The sequence below is a fragment of the Hyperolius riggenbachi genome, chromosome 6 (assembly GCF_040937935.1).
Source record: "Hyperolius riggenbachi isolate aHypRig1 chromosome 6, aHypRig1.pri, whole genome shotgun sequence".
Taxonomy (NCBI): domain Eukaryota; kingdom Metazoa; phylum Chordata; class Amphibia; order Anura; family Hyperoliidae; genus Hyperolius; species Hyperolius riggenbachi.
Window position 1 is genome coordinate 119781248 of NC_090651.1, and position 25323 is coordinate 119806570.

The window sequence follows — 25323 nt, forward strand, 5'->3', positions numbered from 1 at the left end:
TAATGACAGAAGACCAATTAAAACCATTCGAAGAATTAGTATCAACATTTAATATTCCCAAATCAGATAAGCCAAAATATTTTAGAATTAGGAAGTTTATTGATAAGCATTCACCTATCAATATATCTTACCTACCTCAAATTAAGAGATTATTAGACCCACAAAATTATAAACAAAAAGGTATAGCAATATTCTACAAAACATTTTTACAACTCAAGGATGATACTCCAAAATGGCAGTTGGAGAGATGGCAAGAATTATTTCACTTAGACATTGATCAAGAACAATGGGAGCGGGCCTATGGGTCTCTGAGAAGGTCAACAAAATGCGTACTCCATTATGAAAACTTCCTTAAAATTTTATGGCATTGGTATCTGACCCCTGAGAAGATCTCTAAGTTCGATGATAATACCTCTCCCCTGTGTTGGAGGAATTGTAATGGTACTGGGTCACTGTTACATATGTTTTGGTCATGCCCTAAAGTCACTAGACTTTGGGAGGAAATAGAAACATTTCTAAAACAACTTCCCATTTTCTTGACTTCCATACCACCGGAAATGGCATTACTGCATATCAATACTATGGACCTTCCACCAGGCGAGAGATTTATCTTTAATCATATCTGTGTAGTAACTAAAATAGCCATAGCAGAGAATTGGAAATCCCAACATATACCCACCATAGAGGACATCTTGAAGAAAACTGACCTTAATATAAAAGCTGAAAGAGCATGGGCAATTAAAAATTGCACTATCAAGGCCTTTTGGAAAAAGGCGCATTTGTGGCCTATCATATATAAAGAATCGAAACTACAAGAATTTTTAGTATAGCTGAATAAATAAATGTAACATTATAACCCTCACATGGACCAATATTATGTAGCATAATTTTGTTATGTTTCATTTGTGATCAACCATAGACAGAACTGTAAGTTATGTTATCAAACCTGACCTGGACTCCGGATGGCGACTCTACTTATTCCTATAAGGACCACTGCTTTATCCAAGCAATTCATGTAAGTACTAAGCATACAAATAAGAACCTATAATAAGCAACCAGTTATTACTTGAGTAGTGTAGAATAGTTAGGTAGTTTAGGATAGACAATATAATTTTAGTTCAATAAAATAGTTTAAACAACAATTAATAACATTTGGAACAGGCGCTAAGAGAGACATATATTTGTACACTAGAGATGTAAATTTACCCACCTTTGACCTATAATCTTGATCCATAGAATTCTGACTGGAAGCCTCCCCAGGCGATTTGTATTTTACCAATGTGTCCGGTAGCATAATGGGGAAGCATCCTTTGGAGTCTCAGTAGGGAGGATAGTATCCCCCATTCTCCAGAGGATGCTCCTTTAAATTTTTGACTCTAAGGTCATGTATACATATACATAATAATATAATGGGGATGGATCTAAAATAGGATCTATATAACCTTTACAGAATTATCCGGAGGTGGTATACAGATATCCTTAAAATTTTATTAAAATTTCTCCTTTTCTTCCTCTTTACAAATAAATTTTATAAATAAATTAAAATTTGGAGTTCATATAATTACCCAGATACTTGAGCATATATCCTGTAATCTATGCAAAATTGTGTTTTTTTTTTTATTTATTTTTTTAGCAAATTTGGCGTTTTTATAACATTTTTAGCACTTTAGCGTTTTTACCGCGTTTGTACCGCGTTTTTCGCGCGTTTTTGCTGCGTTTGCTTTTGACGCGTTTACGCGGTTTTTTGACGCATTTGATTAGTGTACACGCGAAAATAGGTGTTTAGACGCATGTACCATGCGCGTAAGGATGCACATATATGTAAATTATGCGTATTCCATGCGTTTTTTGAGCATATGGTTAATATAACTTAGAGTATGCCAATACGCATTAATTTAAGAACAAATAGTTGTTGAATAATACAATTGTTGGCCAAGCCATTTAGATAAATATCTTAGACTCTAAATTAGTTTTATTTAATGATCCTTTAGTTTTGAAATTTAACACCACAAGACTAGATATGCTCCTTCTACTTTTATTGTGGAGTATTTATATGTTTGTAATATTTTTACTTTCTGTACATCTATGCTGATTGTTAAGAGTATTTTCAATGTTGTTTTATGTTAATATTATAACAATGTTACTGTATGAATATGTCCGAAACATATTGTTTGTAAAAAAAATTTAAAATTCCAATAAAAACGATTGAAATCGATTATGCACTCTGTAATGTGCTGCAGAAGATGTCAGTGCTATATAAATAAATTATATTATGAAAGGACATTAGACCTTGAGTATGGTAGTGGTTAGATTGTGAGCTCCTCTGAGGACAGTCAGTGACATGACTATGCACTCTGTAATGTGCTGCAGAAGATGTCAGTGCTATTTAAATACAGTGGGTTGCAAAAGTATTCAGCCCCCTTGAAGTTTTCCACATTTTGTCACATTACTGCCACAAACATGAATCAATTGTATTGGAATTCCACGTGAAAGACCAATACAAAGTGGTGTACACGTGAGAAGTGGAACGAAAATCATTCATGATTCCAAACATTTTTTACAAATCAATAACTGCAAAGTGGTGTGTGCGTAATTATTCAGCCCCCTGAGACAATACTTTGTAGAACCACCTTTTGCTGCAATTACAGCTGCCAGTCTTTTAGGGTATGTCTCTACCAGCTTTGCACATCTAGAGACTGAAATCCTTGCCCATTCTTCTTTGTAAAACAGCTCCAGCTCAGTCAGATTAGATGGACAGCGTTTGTGAACAGCAGTCAATAACATAAAAGTATGTGAACCTCTCTGAATCGACCCATGATCTGTTATGACCACGCCCACTCACATGGGGCCCCTGCATTTATTGTGCACAGGGGCCCACTGTTGGTTGTGTCCGTCACTGACTAAACATGACATTCCTACAATGTAATCTGAAGAAAAAAGGATAAGGCTACTGAGGATGGATCTGGAGAGAGAGGTGCTTATTAACAGCCTGTAAGGGACCAATCGGCTTTTTAAATCGCTAGTGTAATGTAAACTATATGGTAGAGATCTCACTGTTGCGATTGCCGAAGATTTGCTGTAAATGCAAACGCGATACAAGCAGCATTTTTTTTTTTACGATTTTAGAGCTATCATGATTGCAATGTATTTAAAACGTGAATCACAATTGCAAAAATGTACAGTAAAAAATATACGATAATCGCAAAAAAAGGCCAGCGTTTTGCTATCCCCAATGTGAAGGGGGCTTAAAGGACATCCGAGGTGAAAATAAACAAATGAGAAAAACAATTGTATCTATCTTCCTTCTTCTAAAAATGACTTTTTTAGATATCCCACAATTTTATTTCATATTTAAATCTAGTTTAAGTTTTTACTGTTTCATTATCTCTGCTCAATGACACCTTCATTGAAGTATGCCAGAGCTCAAATCTATGTCTTATTGACCCTTATCTCTTACCTGCTCTCAAAAGCCATTTACTGACAGGAAAGTGTTTTATGGCTGTAATTACGTATCAGGGAGGGCTATGTTACAGCCTGACCCAGTCTAGACCCAGGTATGCAAGTGACAGAAACTGTCACTTGCATACCTGATGTTTAACTTTTTCATGAAGAGAAAGAAAAAAAGGAACACAGCCTAGTTATTCCTGTGCTTGGCACTGTACATACACATGTCTATCTAATCATGTCACATCGGTAGTCCTTTATGGAAGAGTGTAAGGCTAATCAGGATTCTGGGGGTAGATGGGGAGAAAGGGTCAGGGCAGTTTCTATGCTCCAAGCCGGAAGGAGGAAGTGCACGGTAGTGAGTCTTCCATTGCGTCCAATAGGACGCATGCGAGACGTCTGGAACGCAAAAAAGCCAACGGACTTATGGGTAACTAACCCGCTCTCTCCCAGCTGCACAGCTGAGGCAATTAAGCCTCATTTAAATCATGAATTCGAGTCCTTAGAGACTCGTGAGCCCATGCCTGGTGAGAGGTATATGGAGGCTGTCATATTTATTTCCTTATAAGCAATACCAGTTGCCTGGTTATACTGCTGATCCTCTGCCTCTAATTCATTTAGCCATAGACCCCCAACAAGCATGCAGCAGATCAGGCGTTTCTGACATTGTCACACCCCTAAGTCAAACCCCCAGACCAGTCAACAGGCCAGGGGGAGGGGTGGGTCTGCTCCTCTCCCCATCCTGCACATTCCATGTCCTCACTCCACCTTCCTCCCTACAATTCACATCATTTGAGGCCCACACTATCCGCCTCTATAATCCCCTCCCAGCCATTGTTGCAGTCTTATACCGCCCTCCGGGCTCCACACGACAATTTCTCGACAACCTTGTTTCCTGGCTCCCACACATCCTCTCCTCTGACCTCCCCACCATCATCCTCGGGGATTTCAATATTCCCATTGATGAACCCAAGAACTCTGTTGTGACCCGGCTACTCGCCATAGCCAACTCACATGGCCTAGTACAACACACCAACGCCCCCACTCACACTGCAGGTCACACTCTCGACCTTATATTCACTAAATCCACCACCATTGCAGACCCCGACATCGCACCATTTCCACCCTCAGACCATTACCTTCTCACCTTCAATCTCCTCACGGAAGGCACCTCCAAACTAGCCGCCCACCCACCTGGTCGATGGCAGCGAGACCTACGCAAGCTCAACCCTGGTGTCCTTGCTGACTCCCTCCATGCCCTCTCCTCCACTCTCCCCACCCTAACCTGTCCTAATCTTGCTGCAGCTCAGTATCACCAAACTCTCATCAGCCCTAGAGAAAGCTGCTCCACCAATATTCCGCCGCAACCGCCCCCCTAACCCCCAGCACTGGCGCACTACCCATACTCGCAACCTCCAGAGGGAATACGTGCCACTGAATGAAAATGGAGGAAAACTCGACTTAACCAGGATTTCCTACAGTACAAGACTAACCTGCTGTAGTTCCACACTGCCCTTGCTCATGCGAAGCAGGAATACTTTACCAAGCTCATTGGAGCACAAGCTTCCAATCCCCGGCGTATTTTTGGCACCTTCAACTCCCTGCTTAAATCCCTGCTTAAAGCCAACCCCCCACCTTCCGTTTCCTCCCTCTCTGCCACAGATTTAGCCACCCACTTCACCAACAAAATAGTCTCCATCCGTCAGGAAATATCCAATCTTCACCTCCCACACACTCACAACCATCTCCTCCTCCACCCTATCCTCCCCTCACCTCCTTCACTCCTACTACCATTGAGGAAGTCAACCACCTACTGCAGACTTCCCATACCACTACCTCCCCCCTTGACCCCACCCCTTCTGATCTACTTCAGCCTCACTTCACGGATTTGGCCCCAGTCCTCACTACCCTGTTTAACCTCTCCCTATCCACAGGCACCTTCCCCTCAGACTTCAAGCAGGCCACAGTACTGCCCCTGCTCAAGAAACCCACCCTCGACCCCTCGCTACCCTCCAACTACCGCCCTATCTCCCTCCTCCCCTTTGCCTCAAAACTCCTTGAGCGTCTGGTTCACAAACTCCTGACCCAGTACCTCAATGCCAACTCACTACTAGACCCAGTGCAATCTGGATTTTGGCCTGCCCAGTCAACCGAAACGGCTCTCACCAAAGTGGTCAATGACCTTGCCTTAGCTAAAGCTGAAGGTAAATACTCCATTCTCCTCCTCCTTGACCTTTCAGCAGTTTTTGATACAGTAGATCATCCCCTACTCCTCCAGTCCCTCCAGTCCATGGGCATTCACGATCTCGCCCTGACCTGGCTTTCATCCTACCTCTCCAACCGCTCCTTCACGACCTCCTTCAATGAGTCCTCGTCCACCCCCAACCACCTCTCAGTGGGAGTCCCCCATGGCTCGGTCCTTGGCCCCCTACTGTTCTCCCTATACACATCCTCCATTGGCAAGGTTATCTCCTCCATGGGTTTTAACTATCATCTGTATTCAGATGACACCCAAATCTACCTCCACACTCCTGACATATCCACCACTACCATGGACAAGGTCTCCTCCTGCCTATCTGCCATCTCCTCCTGGATGTCCGCTAGGTTCCTGAAACTAAATCTAGACAAAACGGAATTTATGATCTTCCCACCCCGGTTATCCCTGGACCTCCCAGATGTGCAGGTCACTGTTGACCACACTACCATTCGCCCTACCTCTCAAGCTCGCTGTCTGGGTGTCACCCTGGACTCCGCATTCTTCTTCACTCCCCACATCCAAAACCTCACAAAGTCCTGCAACTTCCACCTTCATAACATCTGTAAGATTCGCCCTTTCCTGACCTCTGCCACCACCAAACTCCTCATCCATGCCCTCATAATTTCCTGCCTCGACTACTGCAATGCCCTTCTGTCTGGTCTCCCTATGACTCGAATAGCCCCACTGCAGTCCATCATGAATGCGGCAGCCAGAATTATGCACTCCTCCTATTGCTCCACCAGGGCCGCTCCCCTCCGTGAATCCTTCCACTGGCTTCCTATCCAGTCCAGAATCAGATTCAAGATATTGTGTCTGACCTACAAATCCGTCCACAAAACCTGTCCAACCTACATTTCTGATCTTACTCAGAGATACACACCAAGCCGCTCACTCCGCTCCTCCAATGAACTTCGCCTGACCGTCCCCCTCATCACCCAGTCCCATGCACGCCTCCAGGACTTCTCAAGAGCCGCTCCAACACTATGGAAGGCCTAGTGCACACCAAAAACCACTAGCAGATCCGCAAAATGCTAGCAGATTTTGAAACGCTTTTTCTTATTTTTCTGTAGCGATTCACCTAGCATTTTGCGGTTTTGGGAAGCGTTTTTGGTGTAGTAGATTTCATTTATTGTTACAGTAAAGCTGTTACTGAACAGCTTCTGTAACAAAAAGGCCTGCAAAACCGCTCTGAACTGCCGTTTTTCAGAGCGGTTTGCGTTTTACCTATACTTTACATTGGAGGCAGAAACGCCTCCGCAATCCAAAATCTGCAGCAGCCCGGGAGTATGCGTTTCTGCAAAACGCCTCCCGCTCTGGTGTGCACCAGCCCATTGAAATACATTACCCTAGCATTTCCACATCCGCAATCAAATCTGAAAAGTGACCGAACTGCTCTGGTGTGCACTAGGCCGAACTCCCTACCTCCACCCATTAGGGCAGCCTCCTCCTTCAACACCTTCAAGAAGGCCCTCAAAACTCACCTTTTCACTCTGGCCTACCACCCCTCACAATTGCTCTAAACCCACAGCTGAACTCTGGTCCCCTACCTCTCGTGTCCTTACCTCTCCCTCTAGATTGTAAGCCTTTGGGCAGGGTCCTCCTCCTTTTGTGTCCTACCTGATCATGCACCTCCATTACTGTAAACCCATACTATGCATCTGAGTGAACCTAACTTGCCTAATCTCCATGCTCCCATCCAGTGACTGACTAAACATTACCTTGTACTCATATTGTGCTGTGTGATCTGGTTTTCTTGTATTCCTGTATTGTCATATTGTTGTATGTCACCCCTAAATATTGTCTATAACCTAAATGAATGTCCAGCGCTGCGTAATATGTTGGCGCTATATAAATACAATAAATAATAATAATAATCTGACAAGATTAGCTGCATGCTTGTTTCTGGTGTGATTCAGACACTACTGCAGCCATATAGATTAGCAGGGCTGCCTGTTTAAAAGGAAATAAATATGGCAGCCTCCACTTACCTCTCAATACAGTTGTCCTTTAAGTTACCTGGGGCTTGTACCAGTTTCCTGCAGCCACCCTGTGCCCGTGCTGGGACAGGCTGATGCTCCGGTCCCACGCAGCGCCCTCCTTTCGTTCGAATGCATTGCTCTTGTCCGTGGGCCTCCTAATCGCACTCCCATGGACGAGAGCGCTCTGCACATGTGCAATACGAAAAACTATGTACTGCACATGCAGAATGCTCCCATCGCGGACATGCCGCGGCCGCGAATGTGCAGTGGCCCGTCGACTCGGCAGTCGGCTGGCCAGAAGAGGATTTCCCTATACCTTCTATTGAGGCAAATCACCCCAAAAATGGTACAGGCATTGCTTTGGTGAGTAAATCGAACTGCACATATGTGTACACTCTCATAAGGAATCATTGCACAAGTGCTTTAGGGCGATGTTAGTGTAAACAAGCCTTTGAAGTGAAATTTTTTTTTTCAGCTTTCAGTTCCGCTTTGAAGGGAATCTTATCCCAAAATAGTTTCACTTACCTGGGGCCCCTGCAGTGGCCCTGTGCCATCAACATGCTGGAGCAATGCTCCAGTCCCCGCTGCAGCTAAGTTTCGTTTTCGGCTACAGACCAAGCTACTGCACCTGCGCGGCCCTGGCTGCACGCATCCTTTGCTCTCGCTTAGATCGCCGTCCTGCACATGCGCAGTAAGAGAAATCAGGGTTGGTGACGTGAGCGAGTATATGTGTGTCTAGGGCCGTGCAGGCGCAGTGGCTCGGTGAGGAAACTTAGCTGCTGCAGGGGACAGGAACATTGTTTTAGGATGTCAAGGTTGCAGGTGAAATACAGTGGACTGGTAGTCCCAGGTTACTGAAAATCCTTCTTCCTTTTTTTTCCTCTTTCATTTGCGTTAAAGGGCAACTAAAGCAAGAGGGATATGGAGGCTGACATATTTATTTCCTTTTAAAAATGCACATTGCCTGGCTTCTCCCTGATCCTCTGCCTCTAATACTTTTATCCATAGACCCTGAACAAGCATGCAGCAGATCAGGGCCGGGCCGAGGGATAGGCTGGAGAGGCTCCAGCCTCAGGGCGCAGTGTAGGAGGGGGCGCACAATTCATTCAGCTGTCATTCCTAATTGTGTTAGAAGCAGAAAGAAATAAGAAAAGGGGATACATAGCAGTGACTGCAAGCCAGATAACTATATATTAAGGTGTTGGGGAGGTTGTTGGCCCTTTGGCCCTCTTTGTCTAATAGCAATCAGTGTGTGACGGCTGAGGTGGGAGGGATGGAGGGGCGCACTTTGGTGTCTCAGCCTTGGGTGCTGGAGAACCTTGTCCCTGCTCTGCAGCAGATCAGGTGTTTCTGACAAGATTAGCGGCATGCTTCTTTCTGGTGTTATTCAGACACCTCTATGTAGATTCCCTCTATGCAGAATATGGTTATTCAGACACTTCAGCAGCCAAATAGATCAGCAGGGCTGCCAGGCAATGTGTATTGTTTAAAATGAAATAAATATGGCACCCTGCATATTGTTCTCACTTCAGTTCGCATTTAAGGCTCCCTTTAACTAACTTCACCAGGTTCGCAAGCCTGCTGCATACACACCTATAATGACTGAGAAGGCGGAGCTTAACAGCACTTGGGGGCGGGAATGCTTTTCAGTTTGGAGGTGGGGCTTTGCAGCAGCAGCACAGAGGGGAACATTTTGGCCAATGTCTGGCTGCTCAGGACGAAGTCTGGCCCTGAAAATGACTGATCACGTATTATTGCAACCAAAAAGAATGTACATCTGTGTTTTTTTTAATCTATGGAATTCACAAGCCCAGGATAGGCTTCAAAACTTCATTAACTCATTTCTGCTCTTAGTTCTATGGCATCGATACTACCTTCAGTGTCATGTCTACTAGCGGCCGCTAGGGGGAGCTCCGGGATGTAGCCGTCTCTACTATCAGGACAGCCACTCTATGACTGCTTGTTCCTGGAACTGCTGCCGGTGATGGTGTATGTCGGGGCTGAGAGCAGAGGAGAGCTCCTGGCTGCCGGGGATACGGAGAGAGGGTCGCACGTCTGTCTCCGCCGCTGCTGCTGCTCTGTCTGCGAGGAGGCGTGACAGGATGACGTCATAGCAGCTACTGTGACGCAGGTGGGCCTCACGTGTACCGCTGAGGATGGCACCTGCAGTGACACGTGACCACTGCTCCATCTGCTATTGCTGTGTCATGCTAGTGGATGGGGACTGTATATACGTACGTGCATCATGCAGTTATGTATTCAGGCGTGCACATGCCTAGTATTCACACTACAATTTTGGCCAATTTTACCACTGCCATGTGTTATGTGACTGAGCTTACTTGCATAATCTGTGTTTAGCATTCAAAGTCAGTTGGCCCTCATGTTACATGGAGGTGGTAAAAGTGGCTTGTGATTGGCAAATCAATTTTGGATGTGTGTATGCACCCTAAGGAGGCCACTAACTGTCCAATTTGTAGCGAAAAATCAATCGAGCGATCAGAAATTCTGATCGGATTGGTTGTAAATAATCTCTATTGATGGGCACAAACGATTATAAAAGGCGTCCGATTGGATTTTTGTCTAATCAAAATTTGGCTTTTCTTGTTGGTTGTGATAGGAAGCAAAGATTGGTTTGTTGATGGTGTAGTGAACGATTTTTCTTCCGGTCAGAATTTTCTGATCGCTTGAATGATTTTTCATTAGAAATTGGATTGTTAGTGGCCATCTTTAGTTACATTTCCCCTCCCTCAACTTTAAGGGCCCAACTGTTTAGGGCCCGTTTCCACTATCGCAAATCCGCATGCGTTGTCCGCATGCGGATTCGCATAGCCAATACAAGTGGATGGCCCTGTTTCCACTTGTCAGTAATCCTGAGCATTTTTCTGTGCGGGAGAAATCTGCCAGAATTCGCATCCCTCTCTGTTTCTCCCCTGATGACGCAAGACTGCGAAACCGGTCGGGAAGGTAACAGGCGGCACCATTGTCTATTGATCTTCGATTGACCATTACATGCGCGCTAATCTTCTGGGGTTCCCTGTTTATGGGCCCCGTATGTGAGTTATCGTTTTTATGTCTACTGCCTTTTAAAGAAATTTTATCTAAATAAACGGGTTACGCTTAGATATTGCCGTTTTTGTTTTCCTATATAAATTCCTGAAACTTTACCTCCACACGGATGTCCACTGGATCTTCACGACGTCTGATGTTCCCTGGACGTTATCTGTGACATGAGCCATTTCACAACCTTATAATGTGGGTTGTTGGGAGCTGGTAAGCCTTTTCTAGTTTTGATGTTTGGCGGATACCTACCTCTGAGCATTTGATATATTGTGGTGAAGAATTTACCATTCCCTACATACAATGACTTTCTAAACCTGCGCTGACCTTTGATGTATGCCTGACTTCTGAACTTTTGGACATTGTTCTTCTCAGCGGCGGTTCCATTGTCCCTTGGCGCCGATATATTTACTACTATATATAGAATTCGCATCCCGCACACCGCTATGCGAATCGCCGCTAATGTATTTAATAGGGAAATTGCATGCAGTTTTGGCATGTGTATTTTACCGTGATTTCGCATTGAAAGTAATGTTAATTCACACAGGCAGTGACATGGTTAAGATCATGCGAAATCGTGGTAAAATACGCATGCAGAATCGCACCTGCATGCGATCCGCAGCGATTCTGCACCACACAAGTGGAAATGGGCCCTTATGGTGGCCATACATGGTACAATAAAAACGTTCGATTATCCCGTTTTTTCGATCTAAATGATCGAATTGACTGAAAGTTGAAGAAAAATTATTTTTTTTTCGATCAAGAAATTCGAACGATTATCCCGTTTTTTCGAGAAAAATCAGATCGGACATGCTGGAAAAATCTGTATATTCGATCTAACGGAATAATCGAACTAAATTATGTAATCGGAAAAAAATGAAAAATTGTACCATGTATGGCCACCTTTAGAGTACTCTGGCCCGCCCCTTATGGTGCCCATACACGATACAATAAAGACGTTCGATTTTCCCGTTTATTCGATCTAAATGATCGAATTGAATGAAAGTTGAAAATATTTTTTTTTTTTTCGATCAAGGGAAAAATGATCAGACATGCTGGAAAAAATCTTTATATTCGATCTAACAGAATAATCGAACTAAATTATCTAATGGAAAAATTGTACCATGTATGGCCACCTTTAGAATGTGGCTGCACCTCCCTATTGCTGCCTAGTAGGAAGCTCCACACCCATTTCTAGGCATTACCGCCCCCTTTCCAGCAGCTTTGATTATCATTAGAGCAAAGCTGCTGCAGCCATCATCTTGTTAGCTAAAGCAAGGCATTGAAACACTGGTCAGCCCCTCAGTAGCGATGGCCCGAACGGTAGCATGCAAACGGTTCCAGGCGAACTTTCGGTGGTTGCGGAAGTTCGATTCGCCCCCATAGTGCGCCATTAGGGTCAACTTTGACCCTCTACATCACAGTCAGCAGGCACATTGTAGCCAATTAGGCTACACTCTCTCCTGGAGCCACCCCCCCCCCCCCCCTTTATAAAAGGCAGGCAGCCCCGGGATTTATACTCACTCGTGTGCCTGCATTACTTAGTGAAGGGACAGCTGCTGGCAGACTCTCATAGGGAAAGATTAGTTAGGCTCTTGTAGGCTTGTTAGCTTGCTCCTGGCTGATTGTTATTGCTAAGATAGCACCCCTCAACAGCTCTTTTGAGAGCTAATGTTCTCCTGATGTGTTTTTTTTTTTTTGTGTGTGTGTGTTGCCCACTGACATTATACAGCCCTATCTGTTGCAGCTGGTAATTATTACTGTGCCAGCCCGCCTAACTATCTATACTGGGACACCTACCTATGCCTACCTACCTATACTAGGGTTCCTACCTATGCCTACCTACCTATACTAGGGCACCTACCTATGCCTACCTACCTATACTGGGTCTCCTACCTATGCCTCGCTAACTACTGGGACTCCTACCTATGCCCACCTACCTATACTGGGACTCCTACCTATGCCTATCTACCTATACTGGGACTCCTACCTATGCCTATCTACCTATACTGGGACTCCTACCTATGCCTATCTACCTATACTGGGACTCCTACCTATGCCTATCTACCTATACTGGGACTCCTACCTATGCCTATCTACCTATACTGGGACTCCTACCTATGCCTATCTACCTATACTGGGACTCCTACCTATGCCTACCTACCTATACTGGGACTCCTACCTATGCCTATCTACCTATACTGGGGAACCTACCTATGCCTATCTACCTATATTGGGGAACCTACCTATCAATACTGGGACTCCTACCTATGCCTACCTATACTGGGACTCCTACCTATGCCTACCTACCTATACTGGGACTCCTACCTATGCCTATCTACCTATACTGGGACTCCTACCTATGCCTATCTACCTATACTGGGACTCCTACCTATGCCTATCTACCTATACTGGGACTCCTACCTATGCCTATCTACCTATACTGGGACTCCTACCTATGCCTATCTACCTATACTGGGACTCCTACCTATGCCTATCTACCTATACTGGGACTCCTACCTATGCCTACCTACCTATACTGGGACTCCTACCTATGCCTATCTACCTATACTGGGACTCCTACCTATGCCTATCTACCTATACTGGGACTCCGACCTATGCCTATCTACCTATACTGGGACTCCTACCTATGCCTATCTACCTATACTGGGACTCCTACCTATGCCTACCTACCTATACTGGGACTCCTACCTATGCCTATCTACCTATACTGGGACTCCTACCTATGCCTATCTACCTATACTGGGACTCCTACCTATGCCTATCTACCTATACTGGGACTCCTACCTATGCCTATCTACCTATACTGGGACTCCTACCTATGCCTATCTACCTATACTGGGACTCCTACCTATGCCTATCTACCTATACTGGGACTCCTACCTATGCCTATCTACCTATACTGGGACTCCTACCTATGCCTATCTACCTATACTGGGACTCCTACCTATGCCTATCTACCTATACTGGGACTCCTACCTATGCCTATCTACCTATACTGGGACTCCTACCTATGCCTATCTACCTATACTGGGACTCCTACCTATGCCTACCTACCTATACTGGGACTCCTACCTATGCCTATCTACCTATACTGGGGAACCTACCTATGCCTATCTACCTATATTGGGGAACCTACCTATCAATACTGGGACTCCTACCTATGCCTACCTATACTGGGACTCCTACCTATGCCTACCTACCTATACTGGGACTCCTACCTATGCCTATCTACCTATACTGGGACTCCTACCTATGCCTATCTACCTATACTGGGGCACCTACCTGTGCCTACCTACCTATACTAGAGCACCTACCTATGCCTACCTAACTATACTGGGACTCCTACCTATGCCTAGCTAACTACTGGGGAACCTACCTATGCCTATCTACCTATATTGGGACACCTACCTACCTATACTGGGACTCCTATTTATGCCTACCTACCTATACTGGGACTCCTACCTATGCCTACCTACCTATACTGGGACTCCTACCTATGCCTACCTACCTATACTGGGACTCCTACCTATGCCTACCTACCTATACTGGGACTCCTACCTATGCCTACCTACCTATACTGGGACTCCTACCTATGCCTACCTACCTATAATGGGACTCCTACCTATGCCTACCTACCTATACTGGGACTCCTACCTATGCCTACCTACCTATACTGGGACTCCTACCTATGCCTACCTACATACAAGAAGATAATAAGGTCGTTGCTTCATTGTGGACAGATCAAATTTGTTCAGCTGGACAGTCACTGTTGTTCTATCATTGAGCTACCACAGCCCGGCGACCATATGGGCTTGAAAACCGCTATCGCCACGGTGCGCACCAGTCCAGCACGGCCGTCACTATGCAAACAGCTGTTTGCGGTGCGTTACACAGTGAGTTTGGTGTGTCAGTGTGAAGCAGTACTCTAATTACACTCCCTGATTGATGTATACACATGCAAGATGTTTGAAAGCACTTAAAGAGACACTGAAGCGAGAATAATTCTCGCTTCGGAGCTCATAGTTAGCAGGGGCACGAGTGCCCCTGCTAAAATGCCGCTATCCCGCGGCTAAACGGGGGTCCCTTCACCCCCAAACCCTCCCCCCCGCAAAATCAACGACCAAATTGGTCATAGATTTTGCTGCTCCTAGAGGCAGGGCTAACGGCTGCAGCCCTGCCTCTAGTCGTGTCTATCAGTGGCGCATCGCCGCCTCTCCCCCGCCCCTCTCAGCGAAGGAAGACTGAGAGGGTCGGGGGAGAGGCGGAGATATGCGCTGACAGACGCGCGTGGGGCAGAGCTGCAGCGGTTAGCCCTGCCTCAATCCGGAAGAGATCCCCGGCTGCACGGAGGGGATTTCGGGGGGGGGTAAGGGACCCACGTTTAGCCGCGCGATAGCGGCGTTTTAGCAGGGGCACACATGCCCCTGCTAACTATGAGCTCTGAAGCGAGATTTATTCTCGCTTCAGAGTCTCTTTAAGTCCTGCAATTTAGCATTCAATGTGATTTCTGCCCTTAAACAGCTGTTTTGCGTCAAATCCAGATTTTTCCCCGGGACTTTTGGCATCTATCCCACTCATCCATGCGCCCCTCCAGGTTTTAGACCCCTTGAAACATCTTTTCCATCACTTTTGTGGCCAGCATAAATGTTTCTAGTTTTCAAAGTTCGCATCCCCATTGAAGTCTATTGCGGTTCGCGCGAACCGAACCTTTAGCGGAAGATTGCGAACGGGGTTCGCAAATCTAAAATTGGAGGTTCGGACCATCTCTACCCCTCAGTATGTCACTGCTGCTGCCCTCTTCAATACTGCTGGTGCTGTACATATGTCCCTGTGTCTGCACACTGGCCCCAATGTCCCAAGCCCTTTGCCCTTCAGCTTACCATCTTGGCATGTCCTAGAAAATTGTTAGCGTCTCCTTAACCATATAGCGACATCACTCTAGCGGCATGTTACTCATGCGCAATAGAACTTGCAGTGTCTGAAACAGCTGATTATCAGCTGGTTTTGGACACATGCGCATTTGCCCTATAATTTTGTGCTGCCCTGCCAGCAAGCCACATTGGAAGCTGCATAAAGGAGTGCGGCAATCTATGTACAGAGTGCTCTATTGCTTGCTGTGGCACTGAAGTAAAGGTGCAGAGAATGGGCAGCGCGTACGCAGAAAGGAGCAGTCAGTCCGCAGAATTCTACACTCCGTACAGAGAATGGTGCAGACCTTTAGACAGCTTAAAGGAGTTATCCGGGCGCAGAACTACTGCGCCTGCGCAGTCCGCTCCGGCCCACGTGGAGGTGATTGACAGCGCCGCTCGCGCAGGCGCAGTACAGATCGACCTGGAGGTCGCTCTGACGTCATCGCCGGAGACCAGGACGGAGCTCCGGCGAATGGCTGCGCGCAGAGGTGCGGCGAGGGAGGTGCTTGGGGCTGGAGGAAGCCCCCGGTAAGTAGCCTTTATTTTCTTTTGATAGGCCGCATAACTCCTTTAAGGTGTGGTTTCCAGGCAGGGCAGCACAAAATGTAGGGCAAATGCTCATGTCCCCGAAATCAGCTGATAATCGGCTGTTTCAGAGACTGAAAGTTCTTTTGCGAATGTGCAGGAGTAACATGGAGCAAGCGTGATGTCACAATATGTTATCTAAAGAACAGGGCGACGGTGCTGATCCTTTTCTTTTGATTCCATTGATGATCCTGGCAGCTGCTGGATCGATCGAGGCACATGGCAACTGTAAGGTGAGCGCACCAGTTGTTATACTCACTGTGACACAATATGGTAATGTTATGACATTTAGGAGAAGCCAACTGTCTAGGGGATACCGACACACCAGCAGTCTGAGTCGGCCCATTGTTTCTGCAGCCCCACCTCATCCACTGCAACTTAGGGTGCATACACACATGCTATTTTGATTGACAGATCACTGTCCAATTTTACCACCTCCATGTTGTAGGAGGGTCAACAGATTGTGGATTGTATGAACAGATTGTGCAGGTAAGCTTTACATGGAAGTAGTAAAATTGGATTGTATGAACAGATTGTGCAGGTAAAGGCCCATACACACGTTGGATTTTTCCGAACGACGGGTCGTGTGAACGTCCCGTCGTTCAGTCGTCCGCACGCCAAATCGGGCGTGTGTACAGTCCGTCGTTCGGGTGACAAGACTGGTCTTGAGCGATCCGCCTGGCGATCAGTCTTATCAACCGAATGACGGACTGTACACAAACCCGATTTGGCGTGCGGACGACTGAACGACGGGACGTTTAAACGACCCGTCCGGAAAAATCCGACGTGTGTATCGGCCTTAAACTTTACCTGGAAGTAGTAAAATTGGCCAATCAGAATTGCATGTGTGTACCAGGCTTTAGCATGAACATTAACTGCTTTTTGAGCTCACCTCCACCTATCATTTGCCCAGGTCTGGATGAAGAAAGAAGAGCCTGTGGTGACCAGTCCCAGCGCAGTGGTGGCCTTCCACACCTTGACCATGACGCCTGGTGAGGGATCGCTTGGTAAGTATGGAGCACTGCTTTCTGCCCACTGCCTTCTGCCCACTGCCACTACTCATTGGATGTTTTTTTTTTTGTTCAGGCACTGTGGGCCTGATTTGCAAAACTTGGCGAGCATTGTTATTGGGAGAACAAATCCTCTGTACTCACTTTATTCATTTTGTAAATATTGCTGCAAATGCTGGGGCCTCCATCTTTACCGCATTGATGGGATTATGACCTAAATTACCTATGCAGAGGGAAGTCTATACATCGTGCAGAGGTTTCTCATGTCCTCCCCCGTTGGACCCTCTTGAAGTCCAGGTCTGCACTCCCCTCTGAGCAGTAGCACCTTGTTTAGGGGACCCAGCAGAGAACCTCATAGGGAAATTCTGCTAACGTGATTGGGTGGACGGCACCCTCTTGAACTGCTAGATTTCAGATGTAGTAAACTACCACCTCCCCCCCCCCACACACACACACACACTATTCCACCAATCACAATGCTTTAGGTTGTAGAGGGTGCTGTGAATGGAGATAACAATATTTAATAATGTGGGCTGTTGCACATGTAGTAATCGCACCACTTAATAAAGGAGAGCCCTCCTGTAATTTAAAACCACTATAATATAGTAACTGAATTAGGAGGCTCTACTTGTGCTTATCAAATCTATTCAATACAAAACCGCTTTAATGACAAAACCGCTTGCTATCCCCTATTAAAACCATAAACACAGGAGGGAGTGCTCCATCACACTTTTCCATCAGGTCATGCTCAGTAGTGGTCACCCAGCCTCAGCTTATGTAAACCACATTGGCCACCGATATGGTTGATGTATGTGGACCCACCACCGACGCACCCCCTAGAGGCCTCAGCAGATTCCTCCAAGTTATGACTCTTTATAAACTCCTTGTTTCTGTCAGTATGTTGTTGCAAATGGCCTTCTAAATCTGTGATTCCTGCCGCTGATGTACTTATATCAAGATCTTTAATGTTCCTTAGTGTATAGAGTATAAATGCCACTTGCTCACAGCATCTGCTGCTGTTTGCTTTCTACCTCACTCCAGGAATGTAAAGTACTCAGCTGTATACCATCATGACACAAGGCTTGATGATTTATGAGCCAAACTTCCACAGTTTCAGTATGCTATTGGTTCTGCAGTTACACTCCGCAAGTTTGCAGATTTCCTCACAACCTGAGAAGTAATGTTTCTCCCACGGTTGCCGCTGTATTGTTGCGACCCATCCACCACGATGACACTGGCGGGAGTCACTATCCTGTGTCCAGGTTGCGGCTCCACAGCCTTCTCGGCGAGTGTGCATGTATGCTACTCAAGCCGGTGATGACACGCCGCCTCAGTGCCCCAGTGCGGTCTCCGTCCTCTGATCCCGGGTCACATGATTGCTCATTCGTGCTTCAGCCCCACCTGCTGAAGCGTTTCACCCCCCCACTGAGGCTTTCTCAAAACAGAAGAGGGCTGTGTCTGAGATCTCTTCAACCTTCTATTTAATCCACAGAGGTGAGGTGGGGGGAGCATTCTCCCACGCACAGCATATCTGACATGTAACTTTATATTGATGCAGGAATTAAAGCATGCATTTTTCCATGTTCCTGCAGTGACATTAAAGATTACAAAATCTACTGAGCAATATAGGCACAGATGTCCTGGCACTTTAGACTTCTCCCTCATGAACCTCAAACCTCTGCGAACTGCACCGCAAGTGTGCTGGCTGTCCCAGCTGTCACTTCTCCCTTACTTCCCTTGCCCATCATACTTAGCTACAGGTGCCCCTTGGAATTAGGTAGCCAAAAGAACCCTCAATATTAAGTAGCTAGAGATGCTCCCAAGCATTAGGTAGCTAAAGGAAGCTCAGAATTAAGTAGATAGAGGTGCCCCTGACTAAACGGAGCTTGTCAGTGGAATGCCGAGAATAGGGTGAGTAATCTCTCATTTATACTCTCATCAGGACTCTGCATAGGGAAGGAGGGAGGCACTCATGGAGGGGAGTGGGCCACCTTTCCATCATTAGACACCTGTAGGCACGTTCCTCCAGTGTCTTATGGTAAATCTTGCTCTGACCAAGACAATACTGAACGAGGCCTATACAGACAGACATTAACCTCCTGAGCGGTATGGACGAGCTCAGCTCGTCCATCACTGCCGGAGGCTGCCGCTCAGGCCCTGCTGGGCCGATTTTCTTCAAATAAAGTGCAGCACACGCAGCCGGCACTTTGCCAGCCGCGTGTGCTGCCTGATCGCCGCCGCTCTGCGGCGATCCGCCGCGAGCAGCGGCGAAAGAGGGTCCCCCCAGCCGCCTGAGCCCAGCGTAGCCGGAACAAAAAGTTCCGGCCAGCGCTAAGGGCTGGATCGGAGGCGGCTGACGTCAGGACGTCGGCTGACGTCCATGACGTCACTCCGCTCGTCGCTATGGCGACGATCTAAGCAAAACAAGGAAGGCCGCTCATTGCGGCCTTCCTTGTTTATTCTGGGCGCCGGAGGCGATCGGAAGAACGCCTCCGGAGCGCCCTCTAGTGGGCTTTCATGCAGCCAACTTTCAGTTGGCTGCATGAAATAGTTTTTTTTTTATTAAAAAAAACCCTCCCGCAGCCTCCCTGGCGATCTCAATAGAACGCCGGGGAGGTTAAAGGAAACCCGAGTTGACATGTGACATGATGAGATAGACATGGGAATGTACAGTGCCAAGCACACAAATAATGATGCTGTGCTCCTTTTTTTTCTTTCTGTGCCTGAAAGAGTTAAATATCAGGTATGTAAGTGGCTGACTCAGTCCTGACAGGAAGTGAGTACAGTGTGACCCTTACTGATAAGAAATTCCAAGTATAAAACACTTTCCTAGCAGAAAATGGCTTCTGAGAGCAAGAAAGAGATACAAATGGGAATTTCTTATCAGTGAGGTTCACACTGTATTCACTTCCTGTGAGGACTGAGTCAGCCACTTACATACCTGATATTTAACTCTTTCAGGCAGAGAAAGAAAAAAAGGAACATTTTTTGGGGCCTTCTCCTAACATGGGTCTAGTCAAAAAGAATGTATTGCGGTCTTATTGGTCTACGCACTCAATACATCACATGCCCATGTTCTCTGCTGCCATGTCCAGGTCATGATTTGAGAACATCCTGCGCTTCCTGCACTTCAGTGCCAATACAACCTGTCATCTAAGAGGCCACCCTGCTTATGACAAAATTCAGCCCCATAGACCACCTGTCATCAAAATTTGCAGATGCTTATACCCCTGAACAGTCATTTTGAGGCATTTGGTTTCCAGATGACTACTTTTTTTTGGGCCCCTAAAATGCCAGGGCAGTATAGGAACCCCAAGTGACCACATTTTAGAAAGACACCCCAAGGTATTCCGTTAGGTGTATGGTGAGTTCATAGAAGATTTTATTTTTTGTCACAAGTTAGTGTAAAATGACACTTTGTGGGAGAAAAAAACAATAAAAATCAATTTCCGCTAACTTGTGACAAAAAATAAAATCTTCTATGAACTCACCATACTCCTAACGGAATACCTTGGGGTGTCTTCTTTCTAAAATGGGGTCACTTGTGGGGTTCCTGTACTGCCCTGGCATTTTAGGGGCCCTAAACCGTGAGTAGTCTAGAAACCAAATGCCTCAAAATGACCTGTGAATAGGACGTTGGGCCCCTTAGCGCACCTAGGCTGCAAAAAAGTGTCACATGTGGTATCGCCGTACTACACAAACAGCTGTTTGCGGTGCATTACACAGTGAGTTTGGTGTGTCAGTGTGAAGCAGTACTCTAATTGCACTCCCTGATTGATGTATACACATGCAAGATGTTTTAAAGCACGTTAGGCCTGCAATTTAGCATTCAATGTGATTTCTGCCCTTAAAACGCTGCTTTGCGTCAAATCCAGATTTTCCCCCGGGACTTTTGGCGTCTATCCTACTCATCCATGCCCCCCTCCAGGTGTTAGACCCCTTGAAATATATTTTCCATCACTTTTGTGGCCAGCAAAAATGTTTCTAGTTTTCAAAGTTCGCCTCCCTATTGAAGTCTATTGCGGTTCGCGAAAGTTTGCGCGAACCAAACCTTTTGCGGAAGTTCGCGAACCTAAAATCAGAGGTTCGGGCCATCTCTAGCTGACACGATCTGGCATTATAGATCTCTCAGGGATGCATTGGGGCAACCAGACATACCCTAGATTCTCAGCAGAGGCAGCTCACCTCAGCTGAGAACTACGCTGACATTTAAGAGCCTGTTTATATATCGAAAAAAGGTAAAGTGAAAACATTCATTCCCTCATTTAACGTATTGTGTTCTCTCTGTTTATGAAAATGTTGGAATCTATTGATAAATTAGAGCAGTATTACTATCTATGGACGGCAGTAATACGCTGCTATTTATAAAAGTACAGATACATGTTTATTCTTCAGCTCTGTTTTACTTTTAAAGTTGTAGTTCACGATCTACTGCGTATGGGATGTGAGGGGACAGACCTCACCGAGAAGACACCTGCACTAATGCACCCTGAATTCTTTGAAGTAAATGGAGAAGGGGGTTTAGTTAAATCACTCCTCTGAACATGCTGCTTATAATTAAAGAGAATCTGTACTTTAAAATTCTTACAATAAAAAGCATACCATTCTATTCATTATGTTCTCCTGTGCCCCTCTGTGCTGTTTCTGCCACTCCCTGCTGCAATCCTGGCTTGTAATTGCCAGTTTTAGGCAGTGTTTACAAACAAAAGACATAGCTGAGAGTAGCTCAGTGTGCGAGTCATACAGCGTGTGCAGGGGGAATGGAGAGGGTGTGTATAGCTTCTTGCCAATCACAAGCAGCACAGCACATTCCAGCCTGACTGCCTCAGCCCGACAGCGACAGAGGAGAGAAGATTAGATCATATTACAGAGATAATACAGCCACTGTGCAAATAGGAAAGGCTGCAGTTAGACAGAGCACATTAGAACAGGTATAGGAACTTATAGGATAGAAGAAGTAAGGATGCAAATTTTGTTACAGTCTCTTTAACACTTTATTAATGGGATGAACTATATTATATATTTGTAAATAGGTTGCGTGTTATGAAAAACTTACTTTTCATTTCAATTGGCAACCAGCTATGATATTCTAAAACTGCTAATAAGCTTAAAGGGAACCTGAAGTGAGAGGTCTATGGAGGCTGCCATATTTATTTCCCTTTAAACAATACTAGTTGCCTGGCATCCTGCTGATTTCTATAATTGCAGCAATTTCTGAAACACACCTGAAACAACCATGCAACTAATCTTGTCATATTTTTTTTGAGAAACCTCAGAGCTGCATGATTGTTGAGGGTCTATGGTTAAAAGTATTCTAGACAAGAGGATCAGCAGGTCAGCCAGGCAATGTGCATCATTTACAAGGAAATAAATGTCAGCCTCTATATCCCTCTCACTTCAGGTTCCCTTTTAATTTCACTACTTAGAAAACAAGTTCAATTAGAAACACTAGTTTTAACAATCAGGCCGGTTTCAGACTGCCAGCCGGCATTATAGCTGCGCTGTGGTGCAATGATCGCACCGCAATGGTAAAAATAGCCTTTGGAGATTACCGTGACAATGCGTGTTAGTCTCCCTTGTAGGTGCAAGCCAAGCAGGCAGTGAGACTCTCTAGCCCGCACTTCCTGTGCCCGAAACTAGAATTGCGCTGAAGTGTATTGAAAAAATACGCTTCCACGCATGCGCGTCTCAACTCAAACGCAGAAAATGTATAAAAAAGCTACATCACCATAGACTTGCATGACTTCTGGTCGCTGCATGTCAACGCGCATGCCGACCCCTAGCGCGCTGTTGTCCGCTCATCAAATTGAAGACTTCCGGTACATCGCATTGCACCCTGTCAGGTATGAAATGCCACATAGACTTGCATTGTCTTAGCGTTAGCCTGCAGCAAAACAGGGTAATGCAACGCGCCAGTGTGAAAGGGGCCTCATAAGTGCAAATCTGAACAAAACTTGTATGCTAAACTGATACTTTACATCCTTACGGCAGTAGCTCAATGCAGTACTTAAGTTCCTAATTTGCAGCAAATTTAATCAAAATTTCCAACCTGCCTGACAGCATTTTTTATTGAAATTGAAAGAAAGTTATAAACTGATCTTCAATGCAGTAGCTGGATTGCGGTAAGGCCGGTTTCAGACTATATTGGCGGCAGCCTTGCGATGCGGCCCAGTGGCCGCACTGCCAAAAACAGGCCTTCGGGGATTACCGCGTTAGTGCACGGTAATCCCTTTCTGGCCAGGATCCAAACAGGAAATGCTCGCTTGCAGTCTCTTCCTGTTTTAGAGCCTCAACATCATAACGCCAACATTGCGGCAAACCCTGCGTCGCCATAGACTTACATGACTTCCAGTCCGCCACAGAGATCGCGTGGTAACGTTGGTTTGTCTGCGTAGATTGGCGACTTCTGGCGCATTGCATACAGTATGAAAGCACACTTAGGCTTTCAGTAGCATAGCGGTGAGATGCGGTAAAATGACTTACTGCACCACACCAGTGTGAAAGGACCCAAAGGTTTTGGTCAAAACAATAAAGTCTTTTGAAAACTGATCATTTCCATTGAACTGTATGCGATCAGCCTCACTTTACTGGACACCACTATATTTACCATACTCTTAGAGCAGGGATGTCAGACTCCAGTTTTCAAGTGCTGAAGTCCTCACACATTTTTGGCACAGCTCAAATTAATTCATGGGACTAAATCAGGAAAGGTGCAGTTCATCAACTAGAACACATTTCTCAGCCCGTTCTAAACATTGGCATGGATATGGCTCTTGAGGACTGGAGTTTGACACCTGTGTGGGCATCGGCATATTGTTGGGTTGCCGAGCAGTATTGTGTTTTAGTATTTATGCTGCTGTATACATATATATATATATATAACAGATCCTCACCAGTTATCATATCTTTCAGGATCCTGATGTCATTAACAGTGAACTTCCTGTAGAAAGTGGCCGTGCTCCAGAAGACAAAGGTAGTATGATAATGCGCCCAACCAGTTCCAACGACATGACTCTTCTCTAGGGTATGCTGGACATTCATACAATGGAACATAAGTTAGCAGATATTCCTGAGGAATTATGGGTATAAAACCTGGTGGGCTGGAGCCTCAGAGCCCCCAGTCTGCAATGTGCTGGTTTTATGGGCTCCATCAAACCCAATCTTCAGCACAGATTCAAAACACCAAATGTTCCACAAACTAAAGAACAATTCCAAAACCTCTGGAACCCAACGTACGGGTCTTGGGTCATGTAGAGCCTAGGTTCTCAACGTGTGGTACGCGTACCCCAGGGGGTACTTCTGATGGTTCCAGGGGGTACTCGGACTGAATGTACTTAACCAAGAATAACAAATTTATAGTTTTAGAAAATGATAAATCTTATTTAAACAATACCAAATTAGTATTTTAGCTAATGAAAAGCAATAGCAAATGCTTGGAAATTGTTTAGAAGCAATTATCATCCATCTACTACTATTAAATATATATTTGTCAAGGGGTACTTGTGATAATGTTTACTATGCTAGAGGGTACTTGGTGAGTTCAGTGTTTTTAAAAGGGGTACATACCAATAAAATGTTGAGAAACGCTGATGTAGAGCACCTGCTGACGTGCTTAACCATCCTAGTGTTCAGCTAGGAGAAGACTCGGGTTCAAACCTTGGAACTGTAGGAGCTTTATCCACCTCAAGTCAGATATTTCAGCATTTCCAAAGAAGAAGCACCCCCTGTCCACTTTCATTTGTCTCAAGTTAGAGTGCAAAAAACCTTTGTCCCCACTATACACTGTGCACTTTCTAAGTACTGAAAAGATTAAGCTGAAGCCAAGAGACCAGCATCAACCTCGTGTCCTAGCAATATATATATATATATATATATATATATATATATATATATATATATATATATATATATATATATAATTTTTAAGACTCCCAAATTTGCTTTCTGAGTAGCTTAGAGTACAGAATTATAGAATATCTGCTAATGTTACATATTTCATAGTTAAACTAAGAACCTCACTGCAACTATCAATCCAGTAAGCCATAGAACTCTATACA

General features: G+C 45.4%; 1 long non-coding RNA gene across 1 annotated transcript; it reads left to right on the forward strand.

Moving 5' to 3' along the window:
* Positions 1-9671: 9671 nt before the first annotated feature.
* On the forward strand, positions 9672-25119 carry LOC137522535 (uncharacterized). The gene is made up of 3 exons (XR_011022321.1): positions 9672-9811; positions 17170-17263; positions 24179-25119. It is a non-coding gene; the product is annotated as an uncharacterized lncRNA (long non-coding RNA).
* Positions 25120-25323: the final 204 nt, after the last annotated feature.